We start from the raw sequence: 16,405 nt of genomic DNA, 5'->3' as shown, positions 1-16,405 counted from the left end.
CCGAAGTGAGGCTTACCGGCCTGTAGTTTCCAGCTTCTTCCCTATCACCACTTTTGTGAAGAGGGACCACCTCTGCCATTCTCCAATCCCTCGGAACCTTTCCCGTCTGCAAGGATATATTAAACAAATCTTTAGGGACTTCCGGTGACGTCATGAGCTAAGGAGCAGCACTGCCGAAGCTCCGAGACACCCAGCTCTGCAATATCGCGGAACGAAAGAGAGAAAAAACCCCAAAGACCTAAATCAGTATATGGAAAAGTTCCTTACCACCTTACCTACAGGAATGGCGCAAAAAAGCCAAAAAAAAGAGAAAATTAAAGCGAGCAGCGGAGACGCCAAGATGGCGGACGATCAGGTCCCGCCAGGAACCGCGTTCACGGAGGCGCAACTCGCTCAGCTGACACAGGCGATCGAAAAGGCATGGACTCCAAAATGGTCTGAATTAACGGCCAAATTAGAAGCATACCAAGCTAAACTAGATGGCATAACAATTCGTGTGGGGGACCTAGAGGCCAGAGTGTCGGCAACGGAAGACGAAACGAGGGGGTATGGACCCGACATTGCTAACTTGCGCAAGCAACTGAAAGAACAAAAAGACTTACTTGACGATTATGAAAACAGAGCGCGCAGGAATAATATCAGGATTGTAGGACTTGATGAAAGTCTTCCGGAACGAAATCTGGACACATGGTTAGAAAACTGGCTTTCTAGCGAACTTGCGATAACGGATACCATAGGCCCCTTTGTGATTGAAAGGGCACACCGAGTAGGCCGAAGGATGCCAGATCGTAACAGGCCGAGGGTTATTATCGCAAAACTTTTGAATTACAAGCATAAGATAGAAGTCATCCAAGGCTTCAAAATTAAAAGAAACACCCTCAAATACAAAGACAAGAATGTTTTAATATTCCAAGACTTTTCAGCCCTGGTACAAGAAAAACGGAAGCTATACCACCCACTATGTGCAAAACTAGCAAATCAGAAAGTAAAGTTTGCTTTGCAGTACCCGGCCCAACTAAAAGTTTTCTATCAGGATAAATGGCAAACCTTTACAACTGTGCAAGAAGCCAGAAAGCAACTGATGGAAAACAAGGTAATAGAAGAAGATTGAAATGATCCAAAACTGCACAATGACAAAATGGTCTTTGGGATAAAAAGTAATGCTACAGTACAGGAATAGATATAAAAATACATAAAGTGATAGTAAATGCGGGGCTGGGGTCTCTGGCCGAATCCGGGGTCACTCTCATCTTACTAAGGGAACTAGGGAGATGAGGCAGGGTACTAGAGGGGTAGGGGAGAATTCGGAACAGGGGGGTTGGATAAGGGTGGGAAAGGGGGGGTTCTCTCTGCACAATCAAAGGGACACAACACTAATAAACTCCAGACACTTTAAAGTGCTTAAAGGAATAAGGAACAGAAAATATTCAGGAAAAAGTCAATTTCACTTAGCTAACGAGATAACAGGGAATTCGAAAGATAGAAACAACACCCACAGACTAGTGCCATGCCAGTGAGGATAATAACCTGGAATGTGGGGGGCATAACGTCTCCCATAAAAAGAAATAAAATATTGCAATTCTTAAAAAGACATAAAGCGGACATAGCCTGCCTACAAGAAACGAGATTAAGTGATTTAGAGCACGCAAAGCTACAAAGGAACTGGGTGGGCGAGTGTTATGCGGTGGCCTCTAAAGGAAGGAAAGGTGGAATAGCAATATTATTTAGGAAAGGGCTAACATACAAAGTAACTAAGATAGAAAAAGGGGAGAGGGGGCGAACCATAACATTGAGAGTATGGCTACATGGAGTAGAAATCTCGTTGGTGGTGGTTTATGGTCCTACCGAACACGATCCAAAATTTTTTGGATCTCTAGAGAACAAATGTTTACAAAATTCAAATTTGATAGTTCTGGGAGACTTCAACTTAGTTCGGGATCCTAAAGAGGATTCCTCTAACCCAAATTCAGCTCACTACTCTGGACAGAGGGCTGGAGAACTTCAGAGGTTTGCTAAGACATTGAATTTGGTAGATGTTTGGAGAACGTATCATCCTGGAGAAAGAGATTATACTCACAGATCGCGTGCCCATGGTACGTTAGCGAGACTAGATTACATATTAATGGAACGCTCCGTATTCCCAATGGTGAAAGCAGCATCGATAGGGCCAGAGGAAATTTCAGACCACGCCCCAGTTTGGGTAGACTTGGAAGCCCCGGTGGATAAGTTGGGAGGAGTAGGATGGAGATATCCTGCATATCTACATACAGACCCGCAGCTAGGGAAGTACTTAGTAGATAGATGGGAAGAATATAGAAAAAACAATGGAGAGCATGCCCTAGTAGATCCCACACTGTATTGGTCAGCCTCTAAGGCAGTTCTCAGAGGAGATATTATTGCATTCTGTAGCGCAAAGAAAAAACGCCGAGCGGCTAGTATATTGCAACTAGAAAAACAGCTACGAAAGGCTAAGGGTGCACACATATGCCACCCCTCATCAGAGACACTAGAGACATGGAAAACAATACAGAACACGTTAAATTCACTAATTCATGAAACTGAATCCAGAGCACTCATTTTCTACAAATATAGACTACACCGTTATGGCAATAAATCAGGCAGATTATTAGCGAAAGTGATAAAAAATTGGGGGGGGACACGAATGGTGGCTTCATTAAAAGACAACACGGGTAAACTTACCACAAATCAAAAAGAAATTGGGCAACTTTTCACGGAATATTTTACCTCCCTATATAGCGCTATAACTCCAACACCAGAACAGGAAATACAAACCTATTTGCAGAAAGCAGGACTTAAGACCCTGACGCAGGAAGAAATTAACAGCCTTAATGCACCCCTAACATTAAAAGAACTACAACAAGCAATTAAGAGGCTGAAATTACGATCTGCCCCAGGCCCTGATGGGTACACGGGAGAGTATTACAAGGTCCTCCCGGCGGAGGCCTATGTGGCACTTTTGGCTTATTACGAAACGGTTATAGACAAAGGACAATTTCCGCTATACGCCAACAGGGCCCTCATTACTCTAATACCGAAACCCGGAAAAACTTTAGACAAACCTGAAGATTACAGACCAATCTCGTTGTTGAACGTGGATATCAAAATACTAGCAAGTATGTTGGCTGCCAGACTAGCTCAATATCTACCTAAGCTGGTGGGTAAAGATCAGGTGGGGTTCATTAAAGGAAGGCAGGCAACACATAACGTCAGACGTTTGCTGCTGGCAATGGCAACATGCCAGGAAAATGGAACACCGGCAGTGGTAGTCAGCCTTGATGCTGACAAGGCTTTTGACCGGGTGGGATGGGACTACCTATTTCACACACTAACAGCAATAGGAATAACAGGATGGTTTCAACAAGCTGTACGCACCCTATATAGCAACCCTAGGGCAAATGTATTAGTAAATGGTATAAAGGAACCTGAGTTTGATATAATGAGGGGCACAAGACAGGGATGTCCCCTCTCACCCGCATTGTTTGTACTGTCCATAGAACCATTACTATGTGCACTTAGGGCACAGAAAGATATCATGGGAGTCCAGGTGGCAGAAAAAGAAGTAAAAGTATTGGCATTTGCGGATGACCTATTATTGACGGTGAAAGAACCATTAAGATCTATAGGAAAATTACTGGAAGAACTAGAAATATTTGGCAAAATGTCAGGTTTTAAACTGAACTTAATAAAGTCATCAGCCCTGGAGGTGGTAGAGTCTAATAGTAACAACTGGAAACAAACGCTGCCGTTCACATGGGCTACCACACACATTAAATACTTGGGAGTGTGTGTCCCAGCTAGATTAGAAGACTTATATGAGTTAAACATACAACGATTGATGTCGGAAAGTAAAATAAAACTACAGGCCTGGACTGAACTTCCTATATCGTTGCTGGGACGCATAGCCCTATACAACATGATAATAGTACCAAAATGGACATATATCTTTCAAACAATTCCAGTATCTTTTAAAAAAAAGGATGAACGTATTCATAATGCAACGTTACAAAAGTTTCTTTGGAAAAAGAAGAAGGCTCGGCTTCCCATCTCAATATTGAGTATCCCAGTAGAATACGGAGGTCTGGGGCTACTAAATGTGAAGTATCTCAACATAGCTGCAGGCATGAGAATCATTAATGACTGGTATCGGAATACCGAGGACTATACAAATACGAGTTTAGAGCTGGGATTAACACCAAAGACTCATTTCAGCAATTTTCTACATGGGACCGAAATGCGGATACCATATGCCTTGCAACTATCTGGAATTATGGGGAATGCAAAGACAACTTGGAAATGGATATGTAATCTATATAGTTTCTCAGCAAAAACTACACCATTTCTGTCAATATGTGGCAACTCAGCTTTTCTACCTGGCCAGATGTACGCTGTCTTTAAAAACTGGCGAAAGAGAGGTATTATGTATCTGCTGCAGGTGGTGACCCGGGAAGGATGTATGAGGTCATTTGCAGACTTGCAACAGGAATTCAACATCCCAAATAAAGACAAATTTTATTATATGCAGCTGAGCCATTACGTATCCACTCTGCCATGGACTTCTCTTACGGAGGACATTCAGGAAGAATTATCATCAGTTTTTTCATTAGGATCGCAACAAAGAGTGCCCATGTCGTTCCATCACCGGCAGATACGAGAGACAACACCGGAATTGGAATTCCACAAATTGGCACAACGGTGGGCCACGGATTTACAAACACCGGTACAAGAGACACTGCTAAAAAAACATTTACTGGAGATTAGAAAAACTACAAACTGGTCCTCACATTGGGAGATGCAGTATAAAATGGCCTTGCGCATATATATACCACCAAGACGGGCGTTCCATATGGGACTCTCTCCTTGGGGGGAATGCCCAAAATGTGGACAGAGTGGAGCAACATTGGGCCACATGTTCTGGACATGCACAGGTATCCAAAACTTTTGGACATTGATAACAACAAATGTCTCCAGCATGTGGGGGCAGACCTGGAGGAAGGACCCGGCCATGTTGTTCGGAAGCTTGGACCTTGGATTACCATTAAAGAAAGGCTATAAAGCATTTGTGAAGAGATCGGTAATAATTGGAAAACAAGTCATTTTGGCGGAATGGTTAACAAACAGATACCCAACGGAACAGCAATGGCGCACACGCATGCTGGTTTTGGTGCGCATGGAGAGACTAGGTGCAACACCAATTGACTCTGAACAAGGAAAAAAGTTTCAACAAAGGTGGAGCCCTTTTTGGGACACACTGACCCCAACAGCCAGAAGTTATTTACTGAATATTTGACTGAAATGTTGACTGTGATTACCGCAGGAAGAGAACTTGTAATGCAGAGAGAAGGGAGGGGGGAGGGGTGGGTAGTTGAGCTGTTACGAAGCAAAAGAAAAAGGGAGTTAGAGAATTGAATCATCTTCTGGAAAAAAAGAAAACATATTGTACAATGCTGTTAGAAATCTAGCTGCTGTTAAAGTTACATAATCTAGGCGGGTAGCCTGATGTTATTTAACTGGTTAGGGGGGGAGGGGGGGGGGAAGTTGATGAAGTCTTATTATTGCTTAACCAGGAAAGATATGTTATAAAAAGATTATGAACAACGAATGTTAATTGGTTAATGTTTTGCACCTTGAATAAAAACTATTGAAACATAAACAAATCTTTAAGAGGACCCGCCAAAACCTCTCTGAACTCCCTCAATATCCTGGGGTGGATCCCGTCCGGTCCCATGGCTTTGTCCACCTTTAGCTTTTCAAGTTGTTGATACACACTTTCTTCCGTGAATGGTGCTCTATCCACTTCATTCTCATTTGTACTATTTCCAGTCCATCTCTGTCCTTCTCCAGGATTTTCTTCTGTGAAAACAGAACAAAAGTATCTATTTAGCAAATTTGCTTTTTCTTCATCATTTTCCACATAACGGTTCGCAGTATCTTTTATCTCACAATTCCCTTTTTAGTCATTCTCCTTTCACTAATATACCTAAAGAAATTTTTGTCACCCCTCCTTACATTTCTAGCCATTTGTTCTTCTGCTTGCGCTTTTGCCAGTCGTATCACTCTCTTGGCTTCTTTCAGTTTCATCCGGTATTCATCCATGTGTTCCTTTTCTTGAGTTTTTCTGTATTTCTGGAACGCCAACTCTTTAGCCTTTATTTTCTCAACCATTTGCTTGGAGAACCATATCGGTTTCCTTTTTCTCTTGCTTTTATTTACTTTCCTTACATAAAGGTTCGTGGCCCTATTTATAGCTTCTTTCAGCCTGGACCATTGTCCTTCCACTTCTTGTACTTCCTCCCAGCCCATCATCTCCTTCCTCAGGTATTCCCCCATTTTACTAAAGTCAGCACGCTTGAAATCCAGGACTTTGAGTTTTGAGTGGCCGCTCTCCACTTTAGCTGTTATATCAAACCAAACCGTTTGATGGTCACTGCTGCCCAGGTGGGCACCCACTCGGATATTTGATACGCTATCCCCATTTGTGAGCACCAGAGACACTCCAGAAGCAGGAGGTTTAGCTTTTACTGGTAGATAATAGAAACAGAGAAAAATGTAGGCAGATAAAGACCATATGGCCTATCCAGTCTATCCATCTATGCCATCTATTCTTCCTATCGCTCCCTTAGAGATCCTATATACTTGTCCCAGGCTGTCTTGAATTCAGATTGTGATAAAGTCACCTCCAGGATAGTTGGGTTAAGGCAATTTGTCTGAAATACAAGTCCCAGAAGGCATTGCAGGCAAGGAGCCAGAGGGTGAGATGAAGAACCCGGACTGGACTCCTAGCTGCAATCGGGGAAGACATAGGTGTAAGCTGGCAGCTTGTGTAGAGTGGCTGCCACTAGGGGAAAGAGAGTTAGGAAACCCTGTGTGCAGGAGCTCATCATTGGTCTCATTAGTTTAATGCTCAACTCAGCTGGTTTGGGTGTGAGGAAGCTAATGGAAGGAGAATGATTGGTGGTGGTAGCTGAAGCCAGGGATTGATTAGGCAGGTGGGAAGGAGTCCCAGCAGAGTGGAGTTCAGTTCAGGAGAGAGAAGCAGAAGGAGAGAAGGAGTTGCAGGCTGAAAACCCTTGGGCAAGGATGTCCCTAAAGTACTGGTAGTTACAGGCTGAAAATCCTTGGGCAGGGAGGTCCCTAAAGTACTGAAGCAGGCTGAGATTCCTTGGGTGAGAGGAAGTCCCAAAAGTATTGAATTCACTGTGAAGCTGATGCAGGGGACAACCCTTGGGTAGAAGGAGTCCCTAAAATATTGAACTCTCCTGAAGTTAAAGAGGATAGAAGGTAGAAAATGCTGCTTGGTGACTGAACTGAAAGAACTGTTTGTCTTGGGAACTGAATTACTGTTTATTGTGAACTGGTTAAAGAGCCCAGACTGGAGCCTGGTATGTGCTATGCTGCTATTGGAACTGTGTACTAGAAACCTGCATGGAATAAAAGTTCTTAAGATTGAAGTTACTGGTGGACATCTGTTTCTTCATTGTGCCAGGAGCCTGTGGCTGGAGGAGATTGTTCTATCCTTGGCTGCACAAGAGAGGCGCCTGGTTACAAAATACTGTTCTCATCTGCACCACTTCTACTGGGAAGCTGTTCCACTAATTCATCTCCCTTTCTGCGAAGAAATATTTCCTCAGGTTACTTCTGAGCCTATCCCCTTTCACCTTCATCTTATGCCCCCTCATGCCAGAGCTTCCTTTCAATTGAAAGAGACTCGCCTCCTGTGCAATTATGCACTGGATGACCAGTTTGTCGAATTTTCAGAATCTTCATCATGTACTTTCTAAATATTTCCTTTGCTGATATATTCAATACATTAGGAAAGTTTATCAAATGCAAATTTTTACTTCTCAGTATACTTTCCATATTATTTAAGAGTAAGCTATCCTTTATTAATGCTGAATTTTATTGGAGAACAGATTCTGCTTATCCTTCTATTTTCTGGACAGATGATTTAAGATAATTCAGGTCTTGTTGTTGAGTATTAAGTTTTTAAAGAAAATCTTGATTCTACGCATCCTGCACACGGGTTGTTGATCCAGGTGTACCCTTTACCTCCAGCAAGGTCTGCCATTGACATTGAGCACGCTGAGGCCTCGGTTGGGTTAGGTGGGGGCTACTGATCACCTGGGCTCAAAGAGATCTCACCAGCCAGGGAGACAGCATTCAAAGGCTCCTGCGCCATTACCAACCGTTGAGCCCTGGGTTGACTCACTGACACAGAGAGCTGGCGATGTCTTTCTGTCGGTCCCATGAGTTGGTAGGACATGAACAGACCCTTGACTATCTTGTTCTGCCCCTTCAGGGAATAGAAGTCTTAATAGGTACATAGGAGGTGGGGGGATTGAGAAACTGAGATGGTGGATCGTCAGCAGGGGAGGAGAAAGAGAGAGCGATGCCTCTAGTCTTCAGCTGACAGGGCTTGGAGATCCCCACCAGCCACAGCAAGGTGTGCTGCTTCTGAGTGAGTCTGAGCCCAAAGTGAGTGAGCCTCTCCCCACCCATGGCTATACCACAGGGTCTCTCATTGTATCTCTTAGTACTTGGTACTTTTCCTCCAAAGGTTGTACAGAATTCTCATCTGGTTTAAGGTGTCATCACTCAAGTATTTGTTTCCAATTAGGTATCTTAAAACTTGCATCGCTTGTCTTTTTACAGCTTTTCCTTGAACTTCTGATTCTTTTTGCTACATTTTCTTAGTCTCTGATTGCATTTGTAGGTAATTGAGGATTGTCTTTCTCTACACATAGGACAGAATAGTCACTTGGCACTGATGTTTCTATTAAGTGCTGTTATTATGCTTTCCTTCTTTACTATAGTGTTTGGTTTTCTTGCATCAAGCTATTTATGCAGGAATAGGTATGTCCCAGATGAACCCAACTTCTTCATTATTCACAGTACTGTCTGGGTCATGATCCCATTGTTTTTCTGGTATAATGGTGTTAACAAAGCTTTCAGTGGATGAGACATGATACCTTATTGTACCTTTCTGTGTACATTTCTTCTGATGCAGCCTGTCACACACAGCCAGTGGCCTAGCCAGGAAGTTTTAACAGAGGGTGTGTCTCCTGCATCCCCTCGTGCCCCCCCCCCCCCATACCTTAAAATCACCTCCGCACCAGTCTTCGCCCGGGCAGCAGCACTCTGCACTGGGACTTTCTCTCTGAACTGTTCCGCCCTTCACAAAACAGGAAGTTGTGTCAGAAGAGGTGGGACTGTTCAGAGAGAGATTCCTCGGTACAGGCCACAGGCAGCCTATGAGTGCCACTGCCAGGTGAGGACTGGAAGAGATGATTTTAAGTAGGGTTACCATATGGCTCCAGAAAAAGGAGGACAGATTGAGCCAGCCGGGTTTTACTTCCATTGCTTTCCATTGAAAGCAATGGAAGTAAAACCCGGCTGGCTCAATCCGTCCTCCTTTTTCTGGAGCCATATGGTAACCCTAATTTTAAGGCATGTAAAGAGTGGGGGGCTGGGTCTGACAGGGGGTGCATACACAACACATGCAGCTTGAATAAATACACCACTGTACACAGCAGTGAAATGAGTGACTGTTTCCAGTTCAGTGTTATAGAGAATGACACTTCCCCATCCCGTCCCCGCAGGTTCTGTCCCCATCCCCGTGGGCTCTGTTCTCATCTGCAGAAGCCTCGAACAATTATTATTTTATATTTAAATCTTTTTATTAAATTATAAAAAAGAGCAATATGCTGTGCAACTGTTGTGTATAAATTACAAATAAAAAAATAATAACAACAACTAGTAGCTATAATAACCCTCCTACCACCACCCTCTACCTTTCCAACCCCAACAATAGCTGACTTCTACTACCCCAAGGAATCCTAATCCACCCTGTTAAATTGTCCAGGGGTACAAAATACAACCCATTCTGTATGCCCCAGAGGGGAGAAATATGCCCTATGAAGCACTGTTATGATTTTTTAATCTGTGGATGAATAAGAAGTCAACAATCTCAGGATTTAGTCTAGCTCTCCTGTCTTGCACAGTCCCTCCAACAGCAGAAGATGTCTTCTTGGAAGATGTGCTGGTAGCAGGATGTATAGGATCCCTCATACAAATTTTGCTAGCTGTGGCCAGCGTGTTTGCTTGTTTTTCCAAAAAATAAAAATATTGTTTTCTGCATCAAACAAACATAAATAAATAACAGTCCAGTTCATTAACAGGCCTCAAAGTAGAAAGTGACACGGGGACAAAGTTTGTCCCTATCCCTTTGGTTACTGCATGTCCCCGTCCCCATGTCATTCTTTACAATGTTATCATGTCTGCTTCACTGTTTTATTTTTCTGTGCTGGCTGTGAACCATCTTGTCTTCAGTCCACTATCCTATACTGCAATTTTAGATTTTATTGTACAATATTTTCTCTTGATTAATTCTAGCTGGAGAACAGTAATTACTTAAATTCTATGGAAAGAATACTAAAATGTAATATAAGTATTAACTGTAATTATTCCCCCTTCCCTAAAGAACTGTCGGGAATGTAAAACAGGATAATTCACACATCCTCGGGCTATTCACTGAACAGAGATCCTGGCTTTTAATTCTTGTCAGGCGCTATAACATTTTAATTACGAAGTCTAATAGAGACGGCCAGCGAAACTAATCTTAACAGGGCAACCTCATTCCAGGAAATAAAAAATGCAGCACGAACAATGAGGCTTGCTGCAAGGTGACTTGCTCGCTTACATTATCATTCCCATTTTGGCTGTATTTGTGGAGGATAAGAAGGGGGATGCTGTTGAAATGAAAAACTAATTATATGGCTATGGCTATCAGAGTGAGCCTGTCGGAACAGAGGCTTTTAGAGATACTGTGCCTGGTGGTTATTTGCATGTGTGTTTAGGGCGGAGAAACAAGAATCCTCATTCAGATTTTCAATCATCAGTTTTGGGCCACTGTTCCTAACAGAGTCTGTCTGGTGCTGGGCACCCCACTTGATTCTTACCGACGATTGTCATATATTGATCATGTTTTTCATAATCCTCATTGCTATCCCTAATCTTTTCCTCTCCATATATTCCTCTTCATCTTCCTATGCCTACCCCCCTACGCCCATTCCCTTTTACACCTTTTTCCTCCTATATTCAATTTAATTCTACACCCAATTCCTCCTTTGTTCAATTTACTTATCTGCTAACCCATTATGTATGTATGCACCTTGATGGAAAATCATTGGTATGCAATACCACAATGTATGCCTCTTTACCATGTATGTATACACCTAAATGTATTACCATTTGAAATTCTGTAACCGGAAATGGCGATCGCCATCACGGCATAATGTAAGCCACATTGAGCCTGCAAATAGGTGGGAAAATGTGGGATACAAATGCTACAAATAAATAAAATTATTACGTTTACTACAAATTGTATATTCTTCATACGACTTGTAATTCTTTTATTGTTACTATGTAAGCCGCATTGAGCCTGCCATGTGTGGGAAAGCGCGTGGTACAAATATAATAATCTATTATAGGCCAATATATTTTATTTTTATTTATTTAAAACATTTTTATCCCGCTCTGTCTCACAATTCTAGGCAGGTTACACTCTAAACATACATAATCTTATTGTAGCTTAGCTTAGTTTTCATTTAATATACCGTCATTCATAAAATCAAAGCAGTTTACAAATAAAATCAATAAAAACATAAGGAGAAACAAATAAGAATGCCAACTATGAAAAGACAGAGGACAGCAAAGGCATAGGAAAGAAGTAACAGAAACAGGGAGCCCAAAAGCTAACCATCAGGCAGCCGAAAGGTAAGGATAGTAGCCTATTGAAAAGCCTTACCCCCCCCCCCCCCCCCCCACACACACACACTTTTACAAAGCCTTGCTAGCGGCTGCGAAAATGCCAACACAGATTTGTAAAAAAAGGGGGGGGGGGGTTAGTGAAAAGGTGGGTTTTAAGGGTACTTTTAAAATGATATTGTTCATTACGTAGGGTAAAGGGCAGAGAGTTCCAAAGGGAAGGACTGAACAAGAAGACGGCAGAACTGCGCGTAGTTTGAAGTCTGGTATGTGATAATGCAGGGGTGGAAAGCTGATGGGCTGTAAAACATCGAAGAACACAGAGGGACCTATACGGAATGATGTGAGAGGAAAGATAGGCCGGAGCACTAGAAAAAAGAACTTTGAGTTAACATTTGATTTTTATACTGTATTAGAAAGATGACAGGGATCCAATGATGTATTTAAACAAAGGGGTAATGTGGTCAATTTGACAAACACCAGAAAGGATATGAATGGCAGTGTTTTGGACGGACTGCAGTTTCTTGGTGTGGGTAGAAGGAAAGCCAACGTAGACAATATTGCAATAATCGAGTTTACTTAGGAGAGCAGCACGTGCATCATCATCCAAAAATGGATTAACATAATGGATAGAGCGGAGAGAACAAAAACAAGAGCATACAACCAAAGAAATCCGGGGGATGAAAGACAGTTGAAAAGGCAGGATGAAGCAGCGATGGGACCGGGGCAGCCACAAGCAGCTGTCTTCAGCGCTGCCTGCGCCACGGCTCACTGCTGGAAACAGGGAGAAGTAGCCGGCCAGACCCAAAGGAAGGGAGGGAGAGCTCAGTAGCCTGACTACAAGGACAGGGAACAGAGGGAGCTGGCCACTATTGTTGGGGGGCCTGAGACAGAAATGAAGGGACCTTGGCCCCCGAGGCCCTCTGTAGCTATGCCACTGAAACAAGCCAAGCCACAAGGGGGGAGGAGGAGGAGGAGGAGAATGATGCCGAGAAGGGACCTGAGCCCAAATTTTGGAAGCTGGTTGTTGAAGTTTAAGGAGGAGCCTAGTGGTTAGTGCAGTGGACCTTGATCCTGGGGAACTGAGTTTGATTCCCACTGCAGCTCCTTGTGACTCTGGGCAAGTCACTTAACCCTCCATTGCCCCTGGTACAAAATAAATACCTGAATATATGTAAACCGCTTAGAATGTATTGCAAAAACCTCAGAAAGGCGGTATATCAAGCCAGCTCCAGCACACCACTAGCTGAGGGCCTACTCAAGAGTTCAAAGTGGAGAATGTTCCTCTGACCCAGTATGGCTGTTCTTAAGTAACGTAGCTAGATTTCCGAGCAGCTTAACCCAAATGCCACTGCTTGCCTCAGGATTGGTAGCATGGAATGATCCTAATGTTTGGGTTTCTGCCTGGGACTTGTGTCCTGGGTTGGTCACTGTTGGAAGCAGGATACTGGGTTAGATGGACCATTGGTCTGACCCAGTATGGCTGTTCTTAGGAGTTGTAGTGGGAAATGTGAGAGGGAGGGAAGGGGCAATGAGTCAGGGTTTTTTGGCTATAACTGGAAACTCAAAAATTCTCCAGTGGGGCAGAAGGGTTAATGAGGTTTTTTTTCCCAGTTATAAAACAACAATCAGAAGCCATAGTTAGGATAAAGACATTAAAATACATTATTGTTCTACTGTCCCCTTTCAATGGCATCCTTTTCCCAGATGCTCACTAGCGACTGCCTCCTTCTTCCTATGTGAGACTGTTTTCACTCCCCTTCCTTTCCACTGCCTCATACCATTGAACAGCAAGAGCTGGTTCCTTTTGTCAACACCACAGAATTCAAAGTAAAGCAATCTGTGCTGGAGTAGCTACTGTTAAACAGGCAGATGTGGGATTGGAAGCAGCACCCTGGAGGTAAGAAATGTGACGGTACAGTAAGGAGAGAGGAGGAATGAGATGCAAGATGAAATGAGGAGTGAGGGGTACAAAACAGGAAGGAAGGGAGAAAAGGAAAGACTGTGGTGGAATGGAGAGAAGAGAAAATTTACAGTTAACAAGTTAGCACAATTACATTACAAGTCGGTTCAATTTTGTTTCCCTTATTTCTCTTATGTCCTGGTGGAAACAGGGGCATAGCCACGGGCGGGCCCGGACAGGCCCAGGACAGCCACTTTCCCTCCAGGCCCGCCCATCCAACATCCTGCTGCTGTTGCTGCCTTTTTGTCCCATGGCTCTGCCGGGTCCGGGAAGCAGCGTTCAGCAGCGTTGTTGCCTGCCTTTTAAAATAATTTGTCTCCCCAGGCTCCGCTGCATTCTTCGCCCATCGCAAAGCGCTGCCGTTTGCACAGGCAGCTCCGCTCCCCTTTGCCGCGTCCATCTGGCCCTACGTATCCACTACAGGAAGTGGATCAGAGAGGGCCGGATGGAAGTGGCAAAGGGGAGCGGAGCTGCCTGTGCGAACGGCAGCGCTTTGCGACGGGTGAAGAAGTAAATGCAGCGGAGCCTGGGGAGACGAATTATTTTAAAAGACAGGCAAGCAGGCAACGCTGCTGAACACTGCTTCCCGCCACGCTGGTGACTGGTGCAGGGCTGAGACTTCTCAAGCCTTGGGGGCCTCCAGAAGATTCTTCAGCTGGCAGGGCCCGGAGATCCCCGCCAGCCCAGGTATTTATCTTTACGGGAGGGGGATGGACAGAGAGGAAATATGTGGGTCATGCCCACCCAGTCCACCCCCAGGCCCACCCAAAAATTGAGGTCTGGCTACACTACTAGGTGGAAATCTCTGATCTCCAACGGAGATGCCAAGGAAGAGCCATCCCAACCAGTTAGATTTACTGCCTCCCCCACCCCATAAGATAAATGCTTATACAATGGAGGTAATGCAGGCAGATTTATCTCATGCATATTCATTGTGGATAGCTTGAAAACCTGACCGACTGGGTGTACTAAAAGAATGTCCAACTTTGGTCCTTGAGAGTTATAAATGGGTCAGGTTTTCAGGATATCCACAATGAGTATGCATGAGATACAATGGAGGAAGTGCATGCAAATCAATCTCATACATAGTCATTATGGGTAGCCTAAAAACCGGACCTGATTGATCTCTTCAGGTGCGGAGTGGGCTAGCATTCCCCTTATTTATCACATCTGAGAGATGTTGGTGCTAACAGTGGCTTCTGGGCATCGATAAATATATAAAATATTTTGCATATTTTAGTTGCTACCATATGTGCACAGGCACATTCTGCTCTCTGTGCAATTGCACATTAAGAGAATACACAAGCAGAAAACCAACAGAGAGGATATGCTAATCTAAGGTACTTTCTATTTATTTACTCCTTTTATAGGCGTTCATACTGATTACCTAATGTGCTGTGTTTCAGAACTCTCAGTCCAATCAGGTCCATAAAGCATGATGTTTCATGCCCCCGTGCCAAAGTCAACTGATTCTTAGAAGTATTTAGGCACATCAAGGAAGCTATAATACTCAAATGTTAATTCTACAGAAAAATTTTATTTTTCTTTTCCAACATAGCTGCATTCTTGCCCCCTTTTGAGGGGCATAGTGTAATCCGCTGGTAAATTGGGTGTGTGGATTTCCCCAGAGGATTACTAGAATTGGTTTGAAGAACTCTCCAGATTTACTGTGAAGGAGGAACAGTATGAGTGGGAAGAAGAAGAACCCAGCCCCAAGGGAGGTATTGGGAGGATAAGTGACAAGGGATGTTATAGTTGGGGTGGAGTTTGAATGTTATAAAAGTTATGGGATTACAGAATACATGGTCTTTGGTTGCCTTCACCCCCGCCAGAACCCGTAAAGAAAGGGGGTATCCTGATCAGTCCCAATAACCTATGACTGACCCAAGTACTAGTTGCTGTTAATAAAAGCAGTATCTGTGAGGAGAGCTCTGGGTGGGTAGAAAGGGTTAATTCCCCAGGAGCACAACAGGAAGAGCCTGTTCGGTGCCAGAGGCAGCAGCTCAATCAAGTGCACCTCTGCAGGTGTAGGATGGACATGGAGGTTCATTCCTGAGTGGGCCCAGTGATTGGGTAAAAGCCCAATGGGACAGCTTGCCACAGTAGGAGCCGGAAGCCACAGCCTTGGATTGTTCTGCCAGAAAGGATGGGTATTGGAGCACTGGTTGGTACTGTAAATATGTAAATACCATAGGATTTCAAGAGACTGTTAATTCTAGTTGGAACTTTCACCAAAAGTCTTGCCTTGGCACAAAAACCTCTTTCATTGATGTGAACTGTTTGTTATAGGAAAGTATGAAGCTGGGATATCTGCCTGTTGCAGCATTCTAATAAAAATATATTTTGTATTTCACATAACACCCAAAGTGGAGAGTTTCTTTGGAGTGCGAGTGAAGTCTATTGGCTCAGAGACTATTAAAGAAATAGGCTTAAAACCCTACAGCCTACCGGGATCAAGCCCTGCCCGGGCCTGCACCCAGGACAGTAAAAGCAGAACTATTGTTTGTGGCCCTGGTTTTGGGTATCTGACCCCAAGAGCTAGCTGGTGCCCAGAACTTGTGGTGAGACCAGGGTTACAATAGTAATTCCTTCTTAGTCTTGTCATCATACAGCTCAGATGAAACCATTGAGAGGATCCTGGCCCCATCAGTCTTCATC

Source organism: Microcaecilia unicolor, chromosome 2 (genome assembly GCF_901765095.1).
Source record: "Microcaecilia unicolor chromosome 2, aMicUni1.1, whole genome shotgun sequence".
NCBI classification, from domain to species: Eukaryota; Metazoa; Chordata; class Amphibia; order Gymnophiona; family Siphonopidae; genus Microcaecilia; species Microcaecilia unicolor.
The sequence above is the reverse complement of the archived record's forward strand: the minus strand, read 5'-3'. Positions refer to the sequence as shown.